Source organism: Chiloscyllium punctatum, chromosome 34 (genome assembly GCF_047496795.1).
Source record: "Chiloscyllium punctatum isolate Juve2018m chromosome 34, sChiPun1.3, whole genome shotgun sequence".
Taxonomy (NCBI): domain Eukaryota; kingdom Metazoa; phylum Chordata; class Chondrichthyes; order Orectolobiformes; family Hemiscylliidae; genus Chiloscyllium; species Chiloscyllium punctatum.
The window spans coordinates 48,623,536-48,644,396 of NC_092772.1; the positions used below are offsets into that span (position 1 = coordinate 48,623,536).

General features: G+C 52.8%; 17 non-coding genes across 17 annotated transcripts; all 17 read left to right on the top strand.

The window, feature by feature from the left end:
• Positions 1 to 902: 902 nt before the first annotated feature.
• On the top strand, positions 903 to 975 carry trnat-ugu (transfer RNA threonine (anticodon UGU)). The gene has a single exon. It is a non-coding gene; the product is annotated as a tRNA-Thr (tRNA).
• A 1,153-nt stretch (positions 976 to 2,128) lies between these two features.
• Positions 2,129 to 2,201, top strand: trnat-ugu (transfer RNA threonine (anticodon UGU)). The gene has a single exon. It is a non-coding gene; the product is annotated as a tRNA-Thr (tRNA).
• A 1,151-nt stretch (positions 2,202 to 3,352) lies between these two features.
• Positions 3,353 to 3,425, top strand: trnat-ugu (transfer RNA threonine (anticodon UGU)). Its single transcript has one exon. It is a non-coding gene; the product is annotated as a tRNA-Thr (tRNA).
• Positions 3,426 to 4,576: 1,151 nt separating this feature from the next.
• On the top strand, positions 4,577 to 4,649 carry trnat-ugu (transfer RNA threonine (anticodon UGU)). Its single transcript has one exon. It is a non-coding gene; the product is annotated as a tRNA-Thr (tRNA).
• A 1,151-nt stretch (positions 4,650 to 5,800) lies between these two features.
• trnat-ugu (transfer RNA threonine (anticodon UGU)) lies at positions 5,801 to 5,873 on the top strand. Its single transcript has one exon. It is a non-coding gene; the product is annotated as a tRNA-Thr (tRNA).
• Positions 5,874 to 7,024: 1,151 nt separating this feature from the next.
• Positions 7,025 to 7,097, top strand: trnat-ugu (transfer RNA threonine (anticodon UGU)). Its single transcript has one exon. It is a non-coding gene; the product is annotated as a tRNA-Thr (tRNA).
• Positions 7,098 to 8,249: 1,152 nt separating this feature from the next.
• On the top strand, positions 8,250 to 8,322 carry trnat-ugu (transfer RNA threonine (anticodon UGU)). Its single transcript has one exon. It is a non-coding gene; the product is annotated as a tRNA-Thr (tRNA).
• A 1,152-nt stretch (positions 8,323 to 9,474) lies between these two features.
• On the top strand, positions 9,475 to 9,547 carry trnat-ugu (transfer RNA threonine (anticodon UGU)). The gene has a single exon. It is a non-coding gene; the product is annotated as a tRNA-Thr (tRNA).
• Positions 9,548 to 10,698: 1,151 nt separating this feature from the next.
• Positions 10,699 to 10,771, top strand: trnat-ugu (transfer RNA threonine (anticodon UGU)). Its single transcript has one exon. It is a non-coding gene; the product is annotated as a tRNA-Thr (tRNA).
• Positions 10,772 to 11,922: 1,151 nt separating this feature from the next.
• Positions 11,923 to 11,995, top strand: trnat-ugu (transfer RNA threonine (anticodon UGU)). The gene has a single exon. It is a non-coding gene; the product is annotated as a tRNA-Thr (tRNA).
• Positions 11,996 to 13,146: 1,151 nt separating this feature from the next.
• trnat-ugu (transfer RNA threonine (anticodon UGU)) lies at positions 13,147 to 13,219 on the top strand. The gene has a single exon. It is a non-coding gene; the product is annotated as a tRNA-Thr (tRNA).
• A 1,151-nt stretch (positions 13,220 to 14,370) lies between these two features.
• trnat-ugu (transfer RNA threonine (anticodon UGU)) lies at positions 14,371 to 14,443 on the top strand. The gene has a single exon. It is a non-coding gene; the product is annotated as a tRNA-Thr (tRNA).
• Positions 14,444 to 15,595: 1,152 nt separating this feature from the next.
• On the top strand, positions 15,596 to 15,668 carry trnat-ugu (transfer RNA threonine (anticodon UGU)). The gene has a single exon. It is a non-coding gene; the product is annotated as a tRNA-Thr (tRNA).
• A 1,151-nt stretch (positions 15,669 to 16,819) lies between these two features.
• On the top strand, positions 16,820 to 16,892 carry trnat-ugu (transfer RNA threonine (anticodon UGU)). Its single transcript has one exon. It is a non-coding gene; the product is annotated as a tRNA-Thr (tRNA).
• Positions 16,893 to 18,043: 1,151 nt separating this feature from the next.
• Positions 18,044 to 18,116, top strand: trnat-ugu (transfer RNA threonine (anticodon UGU)). The gene has a single exon. It is a non-coding gene; the product is annotated as a tRNA-Thr (tRNA).
• A 1,151-nt stretch (positions 18,117 to 19,267) lies between these two features.
• Positions 19,268 to 19,340, top strand: trnat-ugu (transfer RNA threonine (anticodon UGU)). The gene has a single exon. It is a non-coding gene; the product is annotated as a tRNA-Thr (tRNA).
• A 1,126-nt stretch (positions 19,341 to 20,466) lies between these two features.
• On the top strand, positions 20,467 to 20,539 carry trnat-ugu (transfer RNA threonine (anticodon UGU)). Its single transcript has one exon. It is a non-coding gene; the product is annotated as a tRNA-Thr (tRNA).
• The last annotated feature ends 322 nt before the right edge of the window (positions 20,540 to 20,861 follow it).

Genomic DNA, 20,861 nt, shown 5'->3' on the forward strand with positions numbered 1-20,861 from the left:
ATTGCCCTGAAGTGACAGACACCTGTCTCCTCTCAAACCTGTTGAGCTTTTCCTGCAACTTCTGTTTTTGTCACTTACAGCGTTGAGTTGAAATCCACAAACTTCTTTTTTCTGCAGGCAAAGAACGGGGCTGTGTGTGTTGACGGATTTAACTTTGAGATCGCTGACCCCAGTCACTCCAAGCGAGCGAATGACAATTCCCAATTATGTCTTGACAGAAATCACAGAAGCATAGGATCTCTCCAGTTTGGAAACAGGCCATTCCGCCCGACGAGTCGCTCAGTGGTTCTCACTGCTGCCTGACAGCGCTACTAGGGACCCAGGCTCGATTCCAACTGTCGGGAGTCGATTCCGTGTCGAGTTTGCACATTCTCCCAGAGTCTGCGTGGGTTTGCTCGGGTTTCCTCCCACAGTCCAAAGACGGGCAGGTCGAGTGAATTGGCCATTCTAAATTGTCATCGATGCATTATTCAGTGAGAAACGGGTCTGGGCGGGTTACTCTTCAGAGTATCGATGTGGACTTGTTGGGCTGAAGGGCCTGTTTCCACACTGTAGCCAATCTAATTTATTCTAATCTCGTCAACACCGACCCTGCAGAGAGCAATCGACCCAGATCCATTGCGCACACTGCATCATTCTCCATTGAATGCTGACTAATCCACCCTTCCGGGCCCGCACAATCACCGGACACAATGGGACAATGAAGCATGGCCAATCCCGCAAACGCTACACATCTTTGTACTGAGAGCGGTAACCGGAGCAGCCGGAGCAAACCCACGCGCGGGCAGAATGTTCAAACTGCACAGACGGTGACGCGAGGGTCGATTGGAACCTGTGTCCCAAGCGCTTTGAGTCAGCCAGTGTGAACCAATCAGCCGCGAGCGCTGAGCGCAGCGCTGCCCGGCTCCATAGCTCAGCGGTTAGAGCACTGGTCTTGTAAACCAGGGGTCGTGAGTTCAAATCTCACTGGGGCCTCGTCATCCGTGCTGCCCGACCCGGCCAGAGCCGACTCTGTTTCAACGCTCGGGATTTGAGACTGAGGAGCACTTTGTTGGAATCGCTCCACGCCAGTTTGTGGTCCAAGCGGCTCTTTTGGCAGCACGAGCATTCACCCTCCAACCACCGGATGAACGAGTCGAGCTCAGAAAAAACCCTGTTGGTCTGACCGCTTGCTGCTGTTTTTGTCAATCAAGAGCTTGGGAATTGATGTCTGAAACACCAAGGTCATTACCCTGAAGTGACAGACACCTGTCTCCTCTCAAACCTGTTGAGCTTTTCCTGCAACTTCTGTTTTTGTCACTTACAGCGTTGAGTTGAAATCCACAAACTTCTTTTTTCTGCAGGCAAAGAACGGGGCTGTGTGTGTTGACGGATTTAACTTTGAGATCGCTGACCCCAGTCACTCCAAGCGAGCGAATGACAATTCCCAATTATGTCTGGACAGAAATCACAGAAGCATAGGATCTCTCCAGTTTGGAAACAGGCCATTCCGCCCGACGAGTCGCTCAGTGGTTCTCACTGCTGCCTGACAGCGCTACTAGGGACCCAGGCTCGATTCCAACTGTCGGGAGTCGATTCCGTGTCGAGTTTGCACATTCTCCCAGAGTCTGCGTGGGTTTGCTCCGGTTTCCTCCCACAGTCCAAAGACGGGCAGGTCGAGTGAATTGGCCATTCTAAATTGTCATCGATGCATTATTCAGTGAGAAACGGGTCTGGGCGGGTTACTCTTCAGAGGATCGATGTGGACTTGTTGGGCTGAAGGGCCTGTTTCCACACTGTAGCCAATCTAATTTATTCTAATCTCGTCAACACCGACCCTGCAGAGAGCAATCGACCCAGATCCATTGCGCACACTGCATCATTCTCCATTGAATGCTGACTAATCCACCCTTCCGGGCCCGCACAATCACCGGACACAATGGGACAATGAAGCATGGCCAATCCCGCAAACGCTACACATCTTTGTACTGAGAGCGGTAACCGGAGCAGCCGGAGCAAACCCACGCGCGGGCAGAATGTTCAAACTGCACAGACGGTGACGCGAGGGTCGATTGGAACCTGTGTCCCAAGCGCTTTGAGTCAGCCAGTGTGAACCAATCAGCCGCGAGCGCTAAGCGCGGCGCCACCCGGCTCCATAGCTCAGCGGTTAGAGCACTGGTCTTGTAAACCAGGGGTCGTGAGTTCAAATCTCACTGGGGCCTCGTCAACCGTGCTGCCCGACCCGACCAAAGCCGACTCTGTTTCAACGCTCGGGATGAGACTGAGGAGCACTTTGTTGGAATCGCTCCACGCCAGTTTGTGGTCCAAGCGGCTCCTTTGGCAGCACGAGCGTTCACCCTCCAACCACCGGATGAACGAGTCGAGCTCAGAAAAAACCCTGTTGGTCTGACAGCTTGCTGCTGTTTTTGTCAATCAAGAGCTTGGGAATTGATGTCTGAAACACCAAGGTCATTACCCTGAAGTGACAGACACCTGTCTCCTCTCAAACCTGTTGAGCTTTTCCTGCAACTTCTGTTTTTGTCACTTACAGCGTTGAGTTGAAATCCACAAACTTCTTTTTTCTGCAGGCAAAGAACGGGGCTGTGTGTGTTGACGGATTTAACTTTGAGATCGCTGACCCCAGTCACTCCAAGCGAGCGAATGACAATTCCCAATTATGTCTGGACAGAAATCACAGAAGCATAGGATCTCTCCAGTTTGGAAACAGGCCATTCCGCCCGACGAGTCGCTCAGTGGTTCTCACTGCTGCCTAACAGCGCTACTAGGGACCCAGGCTCGATTCCAACTGTCGGGAGTCGATTCCGTGTCGAGTTTGCACATTCTCCCAGAGTCTGCGTGGGTTTGCTCCGGTTTCCTCCCACAGTCCAAAGACGGGCAGGTCGAGTGAATTGGCCATTCTAAATTGTCATCGATGCATTATTCAGTGAGAAACGGGTCTGGGCGGGTTACTCTTCAGAGGATCGATGTGGACTTGTTGGGCTGAAGGGCCTGTTTCCACACTGTAGCCAATCTAATTTATTCTAATCTCGTCAACACCGACCCTGCAGAGAGCAATCGACCCAGATCCATTGCGCACACTGCATCATTCTCCATTGAATGCTGACTAATCCACCCTTCCGGGCCCGCACAATCACCGGACACAATGGGACAATGAAGCATGGCCAATCCCGCAAACGCTACACATCTTTGTACTGAGAGCGGTAACCGGAGCAGCCGGAGCAAACCCACGCGCGGGCAGAATGTTCAAACTGCACAGACGGTGACGCGAGGGTCGATTGGAACCTGTGTCCCAAGCGCTTTGAGTCAGCCAGTGTGAACCAATCAGCCGCGAGCACTGAACGCAGCGCCACCCGGCTCCATAGCTCAGCGGTTAGAGCACTGGTCTTGTAAACCAGGGGTCGTGAGTTCAAATCTCACTGGGGCCTCGTCATCCGTGCTGCCCGGCCCGGCCAGAGCCGACTCTGTTTCAACGCTCGGGATGAGACTGAGGAGCACTTTGTTGGAATCGCTCCACGCCAGTTTGTGGTCCAAGCGGATCCTTTGGCAGCACGAGCATTCACCCTCCAACCACCGGATGAACGAGTCGAGCTCAGAAAAAACCCTGTTGGTCTGACCGCTTGCTGCTGTTTTTGTCAATCAAGAGCTTGGGAATTGATGTCTGAAACACCAAGATCATTACCCTGAAGTGACAGACACCTGTCTCCTCTCAAACCTGTTGAGCTTTTCCTGCAACTTCTGTTTTTGTCACTTACAGCGTTGAGTTGAAATCCACAAACTTCTTTTTTCTGCAGGCAAAGAACGGGGCTGTGTGTGTTGACGGATTTAACTTTGAGATCGCTGACCCCAGTCACTCCAAGCGAGCGAATGACAATTCCCAATTATGTCTGGACAGAAATCACAGAAGCATAGGATCTCTCCAGTTTGGAAACAGGCCATTCCGCCCGACGAGTCGCTCAGTGGTTCTCACTGCTGCCTAACAGCGCTACTAGGGACCCAGGCTCGATTCCAACTGTCGGGAGTCGATTCCGTGTCGAGTTTGCACATTCTCCCAGAGTCTGCGTGGGTTTGCTCCGGTTTCCTCCCACAGTCCAAAGACGGGCAGGTCGAGTGAATTGGCCATTCTAAATTGTCATCGATGCATTATTCAGTGAGAAACGGGTCTGGGCGGGTTACTCTTCAGAGGATCGATGTGGACTTGTTGGGCTGAAGGGCCTGTTTCCACACTGTAGCCAATCTAATTTATTCTAATCTCGTCAACACCGACCCTGCAGAGAGCAATCGACCCAGATCCATTGCGCACACTGCATCATTCTCCATTGAATGCTGACTAATCCACCCTTCCGGGCCCGCACAATCACCGGACACAATGGGACAATGAAGCATGGCCAATCCCGCAAACGCTACACATCTTTGTACTGAGAGCGGTAACCGGAGCAGCCGGAGCAAACCCACGCGCGGGCAGAATGTTCAAACTGCACAGACGGTGACGCGAGGGTCGATTGGAACCTGTGTCCCAAGCGCTTTGAGTCAGCCAGTGTGAACCAATCAGCCGCGAGCGCTGAGCGCAGCGCCACCCGGCTCCATAGCTCAGCGGTTAGAGCACTGGTCTTGTAAACCAGGGGTCGTGAGTTCAAATCTCACTGGGGCCTCGTCAACCGTGCTGCCCGACCCGACCAAAGCCGACTCTGTTTCAACGCTCGGGATGAGACTGAGGAGCACTTTGTTGGAATCGCTCCACGCCAGTTTGTGGTCCAAGCGGCTCCTTTGGCAGCACGAGCGTTCACCCTCCAACCACCGGATGAACGAGTCGAGCTCAGAAAAAACCCTGTTGGTCTGACAGCTTGCTGCTGTTTTTGTCAATCAAGAGCTTGGGAATTGATGTCTGAAACACCAAGGTCATTACCCTGAAGTGACAGACACCTGTCTCCTCTCAAACCTGTTGAGCTTTTCCTGCAACTTCTGTTTTTGTCACTTACAGCGTTGAGTTGAAATCCACAAACTTCTTTTTTCTGCAGGCAAAGAACGGGGCTGTGTGTGTTGACGGATTTAACTTTGAGATCGCTGACCCCAGTCACTCCAAGCGAGCGAATGACAATTCCCAATTATGTCTGGACAGAAATCACAGAAGCATAGGATCTCTCCAGTTTGGAAACAGGCCATTCCGCCCGACGAGTCGCTCAGTGGTTCTCACTGCTGCCTAACAGCGCTACTAGGGACCCAGGCTCGATTCCAACTGTCGGGAGTCGATTCCGTGTCGAGTTTGCACATTCTCCCAGAGTCTGCGTGGGTTTGCTCCGGTTTCCTCCCACAGTCCAAAGACGGGCAGGTCGAGTGAATTGGCCATTCTAAATTGTCATCGATGCATTATTCAGTGAGAAACGGGTCTGGGCGGGTTACTCTTCAGAGGATCGATGTGGACTTGTTGGGCTGAAGGGCCTGTTTCCACACTGTAGCCAATCTAATTTATTCTAATCTCGTCAACACCGACCCTGCAGAGAGCAATCGACCCAGATCCATTGCGCACACTGCATCATTCTCCATTGAATGCTGACTAATCCACCCTTCCGGGCCCGCACAATCACCGGACACAATGGGACAATGAAGCATGGCCAATCCCGCAAACGCTACACATCTTTGTACTGAGAGCGGTAACCGGAGCAGCCGGAGCAAACCCACGCGCGGGCAGAATGTTCAAACTGCACAGACGGTGACGCGAGGGTCGATTGGAACCTGTGTCCCAAGCGCTTTGAGTCAGCCAGTGTGAACCAATCAGCCGCGAGCGCTAAGCGCGGCGCCACCCGGCTCCATAGCTCAGCGGTTAGAGCACTGGTCTTGTAAACCAGGGGTCGTGAGTTCAAATCTCACTGGGGCCTCGTCAACCGTGCTGCCCGACCCGACCAAAGCCGACTCTGTTTCAACGCTCGGGATGAGACTGAGGAGCACTTTGTTGGAATCGCTCCACGCCAGTTTGTGGTCCAAGCGGCTCCTTTGGCAGCACGAGCGTTCACCCTCCAACCACCGGATGAACGAGTCGAGCTCAGAAAAAACCCTGTTGGTCTGACAGCTTGCTGCTGTTTTTGTCAATCAAGAGCTTGGGAATTGATGTCTGAAACACCAAGGTCATTGCCCTGAAGTGACAGACACCTGTCTCCTCTCAAACCTGTTGAGCTTTTCCTGCAACTTCTGTTTTTGTCACTTACAGCGTTGAGTTGAAATCCACAAACTTCTTTTTTCTGCAGGCAAAGAACGGGGCTGTGTGTGTTGACGGATTTAACTTTGAGATCGCTGACCCCAGTCACTCCAAGCGAGCGAATGACAATTCCCAATTATGTCTGGACAGAAATCACAGAAGCATAGGATCTCTCCAGTTTGGAAACAGGCCATTCCGCCCGACGAGTCGCTCAGTGGTTCTCACTGCTGCCTGACAGCGCTACTAGGGACCCAGGCTCGATTCCAACTGTCGGGAGTCGATTCCGTGTCGAGTTTGCACATTCTCCCAGAGTCTGCGTGGGTTTGCTCGGGTTTCCTCCCACAGTCCAAAGACGGGCAGGTCGAGTGAATTGGCCATTCTAAATTGTCATCGATGCATTATTCAGTGAGAAACGGGTCTGGGCGGGTTACTCTTCAGAGGATCGATGTGGACTTGTTGGGCTGAAGGGCCTGTTTCCACACTGTAGCCAATCTAATTTATTCTAATCTCGTCAACACCGACCCTGCAGAGAGCAATCGACCCAGATCCATTGCGCACACTGCATCATTCTCCATTGAATGCTGACTAATCCACCCTTCCGGGCCCGCACAATCACCGGACACAATGGGACAATGAAGCATGGCCAATCCCGCAAACGCTACACATCTTTGTACTGAGAGCGGTAACCGGAGCAGCCGGAGCAAACCCACGCGCGGGCAGAATGTTCAAACTGCACAGACGGTGACGCGAGGGTCGATTGGAACCTGTGTCCCAAGCGCTTTGAGTCAGCCAGTGTGAACCAATCAGCCGCGAGCGCTGAGCGCAGCGCCACCCGGCTCCATAGCTCAGCGGTTAGAGCACTGGTTTTGTAAACCAGGGGTCGTGAGTTCAAATCTCACTGGGGCCTCGTCATCCGTGCTGCCCGACCCGGCCAGAGCCGACTCTGTTTCAACGCTCGGGTTTGAGACTGAGGAGCACTTTGTTGGAATCGCTCCACGCCAGTTTGTGGTCCAAACGGCTCCTTTGGCAGCACGAGCGTTCACCCCCCAACCACCGGATGAACGAGTCGAGCTCAGAAAAAACCCTGTTGGTCTGACAGCTTGCTGCTGTTTTTGTCAATCAAGAGCTTGGGAATTGATGTCTGAAACACCAAGGTCATTACCCTGAAGTGACAGACACCTGTCTCCTCTCAAACCTGTTGAGCTTTTCCTGCAACTTCTGTTTTTGTCACTTACAGCGTTGAGTTGAAATCCACAAACTTCTTTCTTCTGCAGGCAAAGAACGGGGCTGTGTGTGTTGACGGATTTAACTTTGAGATCGCTGACCCCAGTCACTCCAAGCGAGCGAATGACAATTTCCAATTATGTCTGGACAGAAATCACAGAAGCATAGGATCTCTCCAGTTTGGAAACAGGCCATTCCGCCCGACGAGTCGCTCAGTGGTTCTCACTGCTGCCTGACAGCGCTACTAGGGACCCAGGCTCGATTCCAACTGTCGGGAGTCGATTCCGTGTCGAGTTTGCACATTCTCCCAGAGTCTGCGTGGGTTTGCTCGGGTTTCCTCCCACAGTCCAAAGACGGGCAGGTCGAGTGAATTGGCAATTCTAAATTGTCATCGATGCATTATTCAGTGAGAAACGGGTCTGGGCGGGTTACTCTTCAGAGGATCGATGTGGACTTGTTGGGCTGAAGGGCCTGTTTCCACACTGTAGCCAATCTAATTTATTCTAATCTCGTCAACACCGACCCTGCAGAGAGCAATCGACCCAGATCCATTGCGCACACTGCATCATTCTCCATTGAATGCTGACTAATCCACCCTTCCGGGCCCGCACAATCACCGGACACAATGGGACAATGAAGCATGGCCAATCCCGCAAACGCTACACATCTTTGTACTGAGAGCGGTAACCGGAGCAGCCGGAGCAAACCCACGCGCGGGCAGAATGTTCAAACTGCACAGACGGTGACGCGAGGGTCGATTGGAACCTGTGTCCCAAGCGCTTTGAGTCAGCCAGTGTGAACCAATCAGCCGCGAGCGCTGAGCGCAGCGCCACCCGGCTCCATAGCTCAGCGGTTAGAGCACTGGTTTTGTAAACCAGGGGTCGTGAGTTCAAATCTCACTGGGGCCTCGTCATCCGTGCTGCCCGACCCGGCCAGAGCCGACTCTGTTTCAACGCTCGGGTTTGAGACTGAGGAGCACTTTGTTGGAATCGCTCCACGCCAGTTTGTGGTCCAAGCGGCTCCTTTGGCAGCACGAGCGTTCACCCCCCAACCACCGGATGAACGAGTCGAGCTCAGAAAAAACCCTGTTGGTCTGACAGCTTGCTGCTGTTTTTGTCAATCAAGAGCTTGGGAATTGATGTCTGAAACACCAAGGTCATTACCCTGAAGTGACAGACACCTGTCTCCTCTCAAACCTGTTGAGCTTTTCCTGCAACTTCTGTTTTTGTCACTTACAGCGTTGAGTTGAAATCCACAAACTTCTTTTTTCTGCAGGCAAAGAACGGGGCTGTGTGTGTTGACGGATTTAACTTTGAGATCGCTGACCCCAGTCACTCCAAGCGAGCGAATGACAATTCCCAATTATGTCTGGACAGAAATCACAGAAGCATAGGATCTCTCCAGTTTGGAAACAGGCCATTCCGCCCGACGAGTCGCTCAGTGGTTCTCACTGCTGCCTAACAGCGCTACTAGGGACCCAGGCTCGATTCCAACTGTCGGGAGTCGATTCCGTGTCGAGTTTGCACATTCTCCCAGAGTCTGCGTGGGTTTGCTCCGGTTTCCTCCCACAGTCCAAAGACGGGCAGGTCGAGTGAATTGGCCATTCTAAATTGTCATCGATGCATTATTCAGTGAGAAACGGGTCTGGGCGGGTTACTCTTCAGAGGATCGATGTGGACTTGTTGGGCTGAAGGGCCTGTTTCCACACTGTAGCCAATCTAATTTATTCTAATCTCGTCAACACCGACCCTGCAGAGAGCAATCGACCCAGATCCATTGCGCACACTGCATCATTCTCCATTGAATGCTGACTAATCCACCCTTCCGGGCCCGCACAATCACCGGACACAATGGGACAATGAAGCATGGCCAATCCCGCAAACGCTACACATCTTTGTACTGAGAGCGGTAACCGGAGCAGCCGGAGCAAACCCACGCGCGGGCAGAATGTTCAAACTGCACAGACGGTGATGCGAGGGTCGATTGGAACCTGTGTCCCAAGCGCTTTGAGTCAGCCAGTGTGAACCAATCAGCCGCGAGCGCTTAGCGCGGCGCCACCCGGCTCCATAGCTCAGCGGTTAGAGCACTGGTCTTGTAAACCAGGGGTCGTGAGTTCAAGTCTCACTGGGGCCTCGTCAACCGTGCTGCCCGACCCGACCAAAGCCGACTCTGTTTCAACGCTCGGGATGAGACTGAGGAGCACTTTGTTGGAATCGCTCCACGCCAGTTTGTGGTCCAAGCGGCTCCTTTGGCAGCACGAGCGTTCACCCTCCAACCACCGGATGAACGAGTCGAGCTCAGAAAAAACCCTGTTGGTCTGACAGCTTGCTGCTGTTTTTGTCAATCAAGAGCTTGGGAATTGATGTCTGAAACACCAAGGTCATTGCCCTGAAGTGACAGACACCTGTCTCCTCTCAAACCTGTTGAGCTTTTCCTGCAACTTCTGTTTTTGTCACTTACAGCGTTGAGTTGAAATCCACAAACTTCTTTTTTCTGCAGGCAAAGAACGGGGCTGTGTGTGTTGACGGATTTAACTTTGAGATCGCTGACCCCAGTCACTCCAAGCGAGCGAATGACAATTCCCAATTATGTCTGGACAGAAATCACAGAAGCATAGGATCTCTCCAGTTTGGAAACAGGCCATTCCGCCCGACGAGTCGCTCAGTGGTTCTCACTGCTGCCTGACAGCGCTACTAGGGACCCAGGCTCGATTCCAACTGTCGGGAGTCGATTCCGTGTCGAGTTTGCACATTCTCCCAGAGTCTGCGTGGGTTTGCTCGGGTTTCCTCCCACAGTCCAAAGACGGGCAGGTCGAGTGAATTGGCCATTCTAAATTGTCATCGATGCATTATTCAGTGAGAAACGGGTCTGGGCGGGTTACTCTTCAGAGGATCGATGTGGACTTGTTGGGCTGAAGGGCCTGTTTCCACACTGTAGCCAATCTAATTTATTCTAATCTCGTCAACACCGACCCTGCAGAGAGCAATCGACCCAGATCCATTGCACACACTGCATCATTCTCCATTGAATGCTGACTAATCCACCCTTCCGGGCCCGCACAATCACCGGACACAATGGGACAATGAAGCATGGCCAATCCCGCAAACGCTACACATCTTTGTACTGAGAGCGGTAACCGGAGCAGCCGGAGCAAACCCACGCGCGGGCAGAATGTTCAAACTGCACAGACGGTGACGCGAGGGTCGATTGGAACCTGTGTCCCAAGCGCTTTGAGTCAGCCAGTGTGAACCAATCAGCCGCGAGCGCTGAACGCGGCGCCACCCGGCTCCATAGCTCAGCGGTTAGAGCACTGGTCTTGTAAACCAGGGGTCGTGAGTTCCAATCTCACTGGGGCCTCGTCAACCGTGCTGCCCGACCCGACCAAAGCCGACTCTGTTTCAACGCTCGGGATGAGACTGAGGAGCACTTTGTTGGAATCGCTCCACGCCAGTTTGTGGTCCAAGCGGCTCCTTTGGCAGCACGAGCGTTCACCCTCCAACCACCGGATGAACGAGTCGAGCTCAGAAAAAACCCTGTTGGTCTGACAGCTTGCTGCTGTTTTTGTCAATCAAGAGCTTGGGAATTGATGTCTGAAACACCAAGGTCATTGCCCTGAAGTGACAGACACCTGTCTCCTCTCAAACCTGTTGAGCTTTTCCTGCAACTTCTGTTTTTGTCACTTACAGCGTTGAGTTGAAATCCACAAACTTCTTTTTTCTGCAGGCAAAGAACGGGGCTGTGTGTGTTGACGGATTTAACTTTGAGATCGCTGACCCCAGTCACTCCAAGCGAGCGAATGACAATTCCCAATTATGTCTGGACAGAAATCACAGAAGCATAGGATCTCTCCAGTTTGGAAACAGGCCATTCCGCCCGACGAGTCGCTCAGTGGTTCTCACTGCTGCCTAACAGCGCTACTAGGGACCCAGGCTCGATTCCAACTGTCGGGAGTCGATTCCGTGTCGAGTTTGCACATTCTCCCAGAGTCTGCGTGGGTTTGCTCCGGTTTCCTCCCACAGTCCAAAGACGGGCAGGTCGAGTGAATTGGCCATTCTAAATTGTCATCGATGCATTATTCAGTGAGAAACGGGTCTGGGCGGGTTACTCTTCAGAGGATCGATGTGGACTTGTTGGGCTGAAGGGCCTGTTTCCACACTGTAGCCAATCTAATTTATTCTAATCTCGTCAACACCGACCCTGCAGAGAGCAATCGACCCAGATCCATTGCGCACACTGCATCATTCTCCATTGAATGCTGACTAATCCACCCTTCCGGGCCCGCACAATCACCGGACACAATGGGACAATGAAGCATGGCCAATCCCGCAAACGCTACACATCTTTGTACTGAGAGCGGTAACCGGAGCAGCCGGAGCAAACCCACGCGCGGGCAGAATGTTCAAACTGCACAGACGGTGACGCGAGGGTCGATTGGAACCTGTGTCCCAAGCGCTTTGAGTCAGCCAGTGTGAACCAATCAGCCGCGAGCGCTGAGCGCAGCGCCACCCGGCTCCATAGCTCAGCGGTTAGAGCACTGGTCTTGTAAACCAGGGGTCGTGAGTTCAAATCTCACTGGGGCCTCGTCAACCGTGCTGCCCGACCCGACCAAAGCCGACTCTGTTTCAACGCTCGGGATGAGACTGAGGAGCACTTTGTTGGAATCGCTCCACGCCAGTTTGTGGTCCAAGCGGCTCCTTTGGCAGCACGAGCGCTCACCCTCCAACCACCGGATGAACGAGTCGAGCTCAGAAAAAACCCTGTTGGTCTGACAGCTTGCTGCTGTTTTTGTCAATCAAGAGCTTGGGAATTGATGTCTGAAACACCAAGGTCATTACCCTGAAGTGACAGACACCTGTCTCCTCTCAAACCTGTTGAGCTTTTCCTGCAACTTCTGTTTTTGTCACTTACAGCGTTGAGTTGAAATCCACAAACTTCTTTTTTCTGCAGGCAAAGAACGGGGCTGTGTGTGTTGACGGATTTAACTTTGAGATCGCTGACCCCAGTCACTCCAAGCGAGCGAATGACAATTCCCAATTATGTCTGGACAGAAATCACAGAAGCATAGGATCTCTCCAGTTTGGAAACAGGCCATTCCGCCCGACGAGTCGCTCAGTGGTTCTCACTGCTGCCTAACAGCGCTACTAGGGACCCAGGCTCGATTCCAACTGTCGGGAGTCGATTCCGTGTCGAGTTTGCACATTCTCCCAGAGTCTGCGTGGGTTTGCTCCGGTTTCCTCCCACAGTCCAAAGACGGGCAGGTCGAGTGAATTGGCCATTCTAAATTGTCATCGATGCATTATTCAGTGAGAAACGGGTCTGGGCGGGTTACTCTTCAGAGGATCGATGTGGACTTGTTGGGCTGAAGGGCCTGTTTCCACACTGTAGCCAATCTAATTTATTCTAATCTCGTCAACACCGACCCTGCAGAGAGCAATCGACCCAGATCCATTGCGCACACTGCATCATTCTCCATTGAATGCTGACTAATCCACCCTTCCGGGCCCGCACAATCACCGGACACAATGGGACAATGAAGCATGGCCAATCCCGCAAACGCTACACATCTTTGTACTGAGAGCGGTAACCGGAGCAGCCGGAGCAAACCCACGCGCGGGCAGAATGTTCAAACTGCACAGACGGTGACGCGAGGGTCGATTGGAACCTGTGTCCCAAGCGCTTTGAGTCAGCCAGTGTGAACCAATCAGCCGCGAGCGCTAAGCGCGGCGCCACCCGGCTCCATAGCTCAGCGGTTAGAGCACTGGTCTTGTAAACCAGGGGTCGTGAGTTCAAATCTCACTGGGGCCTCGTCAACCGTGCTGCCCGACCCGACCAAAGCCGACTCTGTTTCAACGCTCGGGATGAGACTGAGGAGCACTTTGTTGGAATCGCTCCACGCCAGTTTGTGGTCCAAGCGGCTCCTTTGGCAGCACGAGCGTTCACCCTCCAACCACCGGATGAACGAGTCGAGCTCAGAAAAAACCCTGTTGGTCTGACAGCTTGCTGCTGTTTTTGTCAATCAAGAGCTTGGGAATTGATGTCTGAAACACCAAGGTCATTGCCCTGAAGTGACAGACACCTGTCTCCTCTCAAACCTGTTGAGCTTTTCCTGCAACTTCTGTTTTTGTCACTTACAGCGTTGAGTTGAAATCCACAAACTTCTTTTTTCTGCAGGCAAAGAACGGGGCTATGTGTGTTGACGGATTTAACTTTGAGATCGCTGACCCCAGTCACTCCAAGCGAGCGAATGACAATTCCCAATTATGTCTGGACAGAAATCACAGAAGCATAGGATCTCTCCAGTTTGGAAACAGGCCATTCCGCCCGACGAGTCGCTCAGTGGTTCTCACTGCTGCCTGACAGCGCTACTAGGGACCCAGGCTCGATTCCAACTGTCGGGAGTCGATTCCGTGTCGAGTTTGCACATTCTCCCAGAGTCTGCGTGGGTTTGCTCGGGTTTCCTCCCACAGTCCAAAGACGGGCAGGTCGAGTGAATTGGCCATTCTAAATTGTCATCGATGCATTATTCAGTGAGAAACGGGTCTGGGCGGGTTACTCTTCAGAGGATCGATGTGGACTTGTTGGGCTGAAGGGCCTGTTTCCACACTGTAGCCAATCTAATTTATTCTAATCTCGTCAACACCGACCCTGCAGAGAGCAATCGACCCAGATCCATTGCGCACACTGCATCATTCTCCATTGAATGCTGACTAATCCACCCTTCCGGGCCCGCACAATCACCGGACACAATGGGACAATGAAGCATGGCCAATCCCGCAAACGCTACACATCTTTGTACTGAGAGCGGTAACCGGAGCAGCCGGAGCAAACCCACGCGCGGGCAGAATGTTCAAACTGCACAGACGGTGACGCGAGGGTCGATTGGAACCTGTGTCCCAAGCGCTTTGAGTCAGCCAGTGTGAACCAATCAGCCGCGAGCGCTGAGCGCAGCGCCACCCGGCTCCATAGCTCAGCGGTTAGAGCACTGGTTTTGTAAACCAGGGGTCGTGAGTTCAAATCTCACTGGGGCCTCGTCATCCGTGCTGCCCGACCCGGCCAGAGCCGACTCTGTTTCAACGCTCGGGTTTGAGACTGAGGAGCACTTTGTTGGAATCGCTCCACGCCAGTTTGTGCTCCAAGCGGCTCCTTTGGCAGCACGAGCGTTCACCCCCCAACCACCGGATGAACGAGTCGAGCTCAGAAAAAACCCTGTTGGTCTGACAGCTTGCTGCTGTTTTTGTCAATCAAGAGCTTGGGAATTGATGTCTGAAACACCAAGGTCATTACCCTGAAGTGACAGACACCTGTCTCCTCTCAAACCTGTTGAGCTTTTCCTGCAACTTCTGTTTTTGTCACTTACAGCGTTGAGTTGAAATCCACAAACTTCTTTTTTCTGCAGGCAAAGAACGGGGCTGTGTGTGTTGACGGATTTAACTTTGAGATCGCTGACCCCAGTCACTCCAAGCGAGCGAATGACAATTCCCAATTATGTCTGGACAGAAATCACAGAAGCATAGGATCTCTCCAGTTTGGAAACAGGCCATTCCGCCCGACGAGTCGCTCAGTGGTTCTCACTGCTGCCTGACAGCGCTACTAGGGACCCAGGCTCGATTCCAACTGTCGGGAGTCGATTCCGTGTCGAGTTTGCACATTCTCCCAGAGTCTGCGTGGGTTTGCTCGGGTTTCCTCCCACAGTCCAAAGACGGGCAGGTCGAGTGAATTGGCCATTCTAAATTGTCATCGATGCATTATTCAGTGAGAAACGGGTCTGGGCGGGTTACTCTTCAGAGGATCGATGTGGACTTGTTGGGCTGAAGGGCCTGTTTCCACACTGTAGCCAATCTAATTTATTCTAATCTCGTCAACACCGACCCTGCAGAGAGCAATCGACCCAGATCCATTGCGCACACTGCATCATTCTCCATTGAATGCTGACTAATCCACCCTTCCGGGCCCGCACAATCACCGGACACAATGGGACAATGAAGCATGGCCAATCCCGCAAACGCTACACATCTTTGTACTGAGAGCGGTAACCGGAGCAGCCGGAGCAAACCCACGCGCGGGCAGAATGTTCAAACTGCACAGACGGTGACGCGAGGGTCGATTGGAACCTGTGTCCCAAGCGCTTTGAGTCAGCCAGTGTGAACCAATCAGCCGCGAGCGCTAAGCGCGGCGCCACCCGGCTCCATAGCTCAGCGGTTAGAGCACTGGTCTTGTAAACCAGGGGTCGTGAGTTCAAATCTCACTGGGGCCTCGTCAACCGTGCTGCCCGACCCGACCAAAGCCGACTCTGTTTCAACGCTCGGGATGAGACTGAGGAGCACTTTGTTGGAATCGCTCCACGCCAGTTTGTGGTCCAAGCGGCTCCTTTGGCAGCACGAGCGTTCACCCTCCAACCACCGGATGAACGAGTCGAGCTCAGAAAAAACCCTGTTGGTCTGACCGCTTGCTGCTGTTTTTGTCAATCAAGAGCTTGGGAATTGATGTCTGAAACACCAAGGTCATTACCCTGAAGTGACAGACACCTGTCTCCTCTCAAACCTGTTGAGCTTTTCCTGCAACTTCTGTTTTTGTCACTTACAGCGTTGAGTTGAAATCCACAAACTTCTTTTTTCTGCAGGCAAAGAACGGGGCTGTGTGTGTTGACGGATTTAACTTTGAGATCGCTGACCCCAGTCACTCCAAGCGAGCGAATGACAATTCCCAATTATGTCTGGACAGAAATCACAGAAGCATAGGATCTCTCCAGTTTGGAAACAGGCCATTCCGCCCGACGAGTCGCTCAGTGGTTCTCACTGCTGCCTGACAGCGCTACTAGGGACCCAGGCTCGATTCCAACTGTCGGGAGTCGATTCCGTGTCGAGTTTGCACATTCTCCCAGAGTCTGCGTGGGTTTGCTCGGGTTTCCTCCCACAGTCCAAAGACGGGCAGGTCGAGTGAATTGGCCATTCTAAATTGTCATCGATGCATTATTCAGTGAGAAACGGGTCTGGGCGGGTTACTCTTCAGAGGATCGATGTGGACTTGTTGGGCTGAAGGGCCTGTTTCCACACTGTAGCCAATCTAATTTATTCTAATCTCGTCAACACCGACCCTGCAGAGAGCAATCGACCCAGATCCATTGCGCACACTGCATCATTCTCCATTGAATGCTGACTAATCCACCCTTCCGGGCCCGCACAATCACCGGACACAACGGGACAATGAAGCATGGCCAATCCCGCAAACGCTACACATCTTTGTACTGAGAGCGGTAACCGGAGCAGCCGGAGCAAACCCACGCGCGGGCAGAATGTTCAAACTGCACAGACGGTGACGCGAGGGTCGATTGGAACCTGTGTCCCAAGCGCTTTGAGTCAGCCAGTGTGAACCAATCAGCCGCGAGCGCTAAGCGCGGCGCCACCCGGCTCCATAGCTCAGCGGTTAGAGCACTGGTCTTGTAAACCAGGGGTCGTGAGTTCAAATCTCACTGGGGCCTCGTCAACCGTGCTGCCCGACCCGACCAAAGCCGACTCTGTTTCAACGCTCGGGATGAGACTGAGGAGCACTTTGTTGGAATCGCTCCACGCCAGTTTGTGGTCCAAGCGGCTCCTTTGGCAGCACGAGCGTTCACCCTCCAACCACCGGATGAACGAGTCGAGCTCAGAAAAAACCCTGTTGGTCTGACCGCTTGCTGCTGTTTTTGTCAATCAAGAGCTTGGGAATTGATGTCTGAAACACCAAGGTCATTACCCTGAAGTGACAGACACCTGTCTCCTCTCAAACCTGTTGAGCTTTTCCTGCAACTTCTGTTTTTGTCACTTACAGCGTTGAGTTGAAATCCACAAACTTCTTTTTTCTGCAGGCAAAGAACGGGGCTGTGTGTGTTGACGGATTTAACTTTGAGATCGCTGACCCCAGTCACTCCAAGCGAGCGAATGACAATTCCCAATTATGTCTGGACAGAAATCACAGAAGCATAGGATCTCTCCAGTTTGGAAACAGGCCATTCCGCCCGACGAGTCGCTCAGTGGTTCTCACTGCTGCCTAACAGCGCTACTAGGGACCCAGGCTCGATTCCAACTGTCGGGAGTCGATTCCGTGTCGAGTTTGCACATTCTCCCAGAGTCTGCGTGGGTTTGCTCCGGTTTCCTCCCACAGTCCAAAGACGGGCAGGTCGAGTGAATTGGCCATTCTAAATTGTCATCGATGCATTATTCAGTGAGAAACGGGTCTGGGCGGGTTACTCTTCAGAGGATCGATGTGGACTTGTTGGGCTGAAGGGCCTGTTTCCACACTGTAGCCAATCTAATTTATTCTAATCTCGTCAACACCGACCCTGCAGAGAGCAATCGACCCAGATCCATTGCGCACACTGCATCATTCTCCATTGAATGCTGACTAATCCACCCTTCCGGGCCCGCACAATCACCGGACACAATGGGACAATGAAGCATGGCCAATCCCGCAAACGCTACACATCTTTGTACTGAGAGCGGTAACCGGAGCAGCCGGAGCAAACCCACGCGCGGGCAGAATGTTCAAACTGCACAGACGGTGACGCGAGGGTCGATTGGAACCTGTGTCCCAAGCGCTTTGAGTCAGCCAGTGTGAACCAATCAGCCGCGAGCGCTAAGCGCGGCGCCACCCGGCTCCATAGCTCAGCGGTTAGAGCACTGGTCTTGTAAACCAGGGGTCGTGAGTTCAAATCTCACTGGGGCCTCGTCAACCGTGCTGCCCGACCCGACCAAAGCCGACTCTGTTTCAACGCTCGGGATGAGACTGAGGAGCACTTTGTTGGAATCGCTCCACGCCAGTTTGTGGTCCAAGCGGCTCCTTTGGCAGCACGAGCATTCACCCTCCAACCACCGGATGAACGAGTCGAGCTCAGAAAAAACCCTGTTGGTCTGACCGCTTGCTGCTGTTTTTGTCAATCAAGAGCTTGGGAATTGATGTCTGAAACACCAAGGTCATTACCCTGAAGTGACAGACACCTGTCTCCTCTCAAACCTGTTGAGCTTTTCCTGCAACTTCTGTTTTTGTCACTTACAGCGTTGAGTTGAAATCCACAAACTTCTTTTTTCTGCAGGCAAAGAACGGGGCTGTGTGTGTTGACGGATTTAACTTTGAGATCGCTGACCCCAGTCACTCCAAGCGAGCGAATGACAATTCCCAATTATGTCTGGACAGAAATCACAGAAGCATAGGATCTCTCCAGTTTGGAAACAGGCCATTCCGCCCGACGAGTCGCTCAGTGGTTCTCACTGCTGCCTAACAGCGCTACTAGGGACCCAGGCTCGATTCCAACTGTCGGGAGTCGATTCCGTGTCGAGTTTGCACATTCTCCCAGAGTCTGCGTGGGTTTGCTCCGGTTTCCTCCCACAGTCCAAAGACGGGCAGGTCGAGTGAATTGGCCATTCTAAATTGTCATCGATGCATTATTCAGTGAGAAACGGGTCTGGGCGGGTTACTCTTCAGAGGATCGATGTGGACTTGTTGGGCTGAAGGGCCTGTTTCCACACTGTAGCCAATCTAATTTATTCTAATCTCGTCAACACCGACCCTGCAGAGAGCAATCGACCCAGATCCATTGCGCACACTGCATCATTCTCCATTGAATGCTGACTAATCCACCCTTCCGGGCCCGCACAATCACCGGACACAATGGGACAATGAAGCATGGCCAATCCCGCAAACGCTACACATCTTTGTACTGAGAGCGGTAACCGGAGCAGCCGGAGCAAACCCACGCGCGGGCAGAATGTTCAAACTGCACAGACGGTGACGCGAGGGTCGATTGGAACCTGTGTCCCAAGCCCTTTGAGTCAGCCAGTGTGAACCAATCAGCCGCGAGCGCTGAGCGCGGCGCCACCCGGCTCCATAGCTCAGCGGTTAGAGCACTGGTCTTGTAAACCAGGGGTCGTGAGTTCAAATCTCACTGGGGCCTCGTCAACCGTGCTGCCCGACCCGACCAAAGCCGACTCTGTTTCAACGCTCGGGAATCGCTCCACGCCAGTTTGTGGTCCAAGCGGCTCCTTTGGCAGCACGAGCGTTCACCCTCCAACCACCGGATGAACGAGTCGAGCTCAGAAAAAACCCTGTTGGTCTGACAGCTTGCTGCTGTTTTTGTCAATCAAGAGCTTGGGAATTGATGTCTGAAACACCAAGGTCATTGCCCTGAAGTGACAGACACCTGTCTCCTCTCAAACCTGTTGAGCTTTTCCTGCAACTTCTGTTTTTGTCACTTACAGCGTTGAGTTGAAATCCACAAACTTCTTTTTTCTGCAGGCAAAGAACGGGGCTGTGTGTGTTGACGGATTTAACTTTGAGATCGCTGACCCCAGTCACTCCAAGCGAGCGAATGACAATTCCCAATTATGTCTGGACAGAAATCACAGAAGCATAGGATCTCTCCAGTTTGGAAACAGGCCATTCCGCCCGACGAGTCGCTCAGTGGTTCTCACTGCTGCCTGACATCGCTACTACGGACCCAGGCTCGATTCCAACTGTCGGGAGTCGATTCCGTGTCGAGTTTGCACATTCTCCCAGAGTCTGCGTGGGTTTGCTCGGGTTTCCTCCCACAGTCCAAAGACGGGCAGGTCGAGTGAATTGGCCATTCTAAATTGTCATCGATGCATTATTCAGTGAGAAACGGGTCTGGGCGGGTTACTCTTCAGAGGATCGATGTGGACTTGTTGGGCTGAAGGGCCTGTTTCCACACTGTAGCCAATCTAATTTATTCTAATCTCGTCAACACCGACCCTGCAGAGAGCAATCGACCCAGATCCATTGCGCACACTGCATCATTCTCCATTGAATGCTGACTAATCCACCCTTCCGGGCCCGCACAATCACCGGACACAATGGGACAATGAAGCATGGCCAATCCCGCAAACGCTACACATCTTTGTACTGAGAGCGGTAACCGGAGCAGCCGGAGCAAACCCACGCGCGGGCAGAATGTTCAAACTGCACAGACGGTGACGCGAGGGTCGATTGGAACCTGTGTCCCAAGCGCTTTGAGTCAGCCAGTGTGAACCAATCAGCCGCGAGCGCTAAGCACGGCGCCACCCGGCTCCATAGCTCAGCGGTTAGAGCACTGGTCTTGTAAACCAGGGGTCGTGAGTTCAAATCTCACTGGGGCCTCGTCAACCGTGCTGCCCGACCCGACCAAAGCCGACTCTGTTTCAACGCTCGGGATGAGACTGAGGAGCACTTTGTTGGAATCGCTCCACGCCAGTTTGTGGTCCAAGCGGCTCCTTTGGCAGCACGAGCGTTCACCCTCCAACCACCGGATGAACGAGTCGAGCTCAGAAAAAACCCTGTTGGTCTGACCGCTTGCTGCTGTTTTTGTCAATCAAGAGCTTGGGAATTGATGTCTGAAACACCAAGGTCATTACCCTGAAGTGACAGACACCTGTCTCCTCTCAAACCTGTTGAGCTTTTCCTGCAACTTCTGTTTTTGTCA